The sequence below is a fragment of the Acyrthosiphon pisum genome, chromosome A2, assembly GCF_005508785.2.
Source record: "Acyrthosiphon pisum isolate AL4f chromosome A2, pea_aphid_22Mar2018_4r6ur, whole genome shotgun sequence".
NCBI lineage: Eukaryota > Metazoa > Arthropoda > Insecta > Hemiptera > Aphididae > Acyrthosiphon > Acyrthosiphon pisum.
Genome location: NC_042495.1, coordinates 75,204,897 through 75,205,801, shown reverse-complemented (window position 1 = coordinate 75,205,801; position 905 = coordinate 75,204,897). Strand labels below are relative to the sequence as shown.

At 26.2% G+C, this 905-nt stretch overlaps 1 protein-coding gene across 2 annotated transcripts in view; it reads right to left on the bottom strand.

Moving 5' to 3' along the window:
- LOC100164259 (endoribonuclease Dcr-1) overlaps window positions 1–905 on the bottom strand; it is a 65,256-nt gene that overhangs the window by 61,584 nt on the left and 2,767 nt on the right. The gene's annotated exons all lie outside the window — the stretch shown is intronic.

The following is a 905-nucleotide window of genomic DNA, read 5'->3' as shown; positions in this document are numbered from 1 at the left end:
ATAGTATTAAAAAAAAAATTGACCTGTAATAGGTATTAATAATAAATGCCAAATTAATCATATCACAATATCCATCAGGTAACACGTTATACATCAACAACAAACCGTGGTACTATCATAGATATATAACCAGGGGCGTCATTTCAGTTTTTTTTCTGGGTGTGCAAACTTTTAGGCAGGCCAATTTTGACATTTCACCAGGCCATTAAAAAAAATATATATTTATATATATATATAAATGTAGGAAACCTATGCAAACCTATGTAAATATTCTTTACTTCCCTTTTATAATTCTAATTGAAACTCATAACGACTAATGCAACTTTTAAATATCTAGCAATTCAAAGAATTAAAAGCTTATAAGCAGTTAAAGCAACCAGCTAATGTCATTACTGTACATATACAAAAACTTAAAATATATATATTTTTTATATTACCTATATATGAAAACATGTATAAGTTAATTATGACGGCGCATTGGAGTATTAATGGCAGGCCAATTGTTAACATTTTTTAAATTAATGGTGCCATTGCACACCCTGCCCCCCCCACAAATTGTTTTAAATTTTCAAGCCTTAGATATAAATGTTGAACATTTTATAAATTATTAACTAAAAAATAATTATTCAATTTTAAATTTGATAAATTTTGTCAACATTTTAACTTCAAAAGCTTATAAAAAAAATTGTGCCTATGTATTTTTAATATTTTTCAACTGCTATTGTAACAATGTATCAGGAGCCTTGTATTAATTTTTTACACTTTTGGGCCCAATAGATAAAACTTTATTGATATTAAGAGAAAAAAAAAATAAAAAAATCGAAACTGAAAATGTCCGTAAACAGCTCAAAAAGAGAAAAAAATATTTTCAAAATTGTATGGCCATAGGAAATGTTAATATAAAC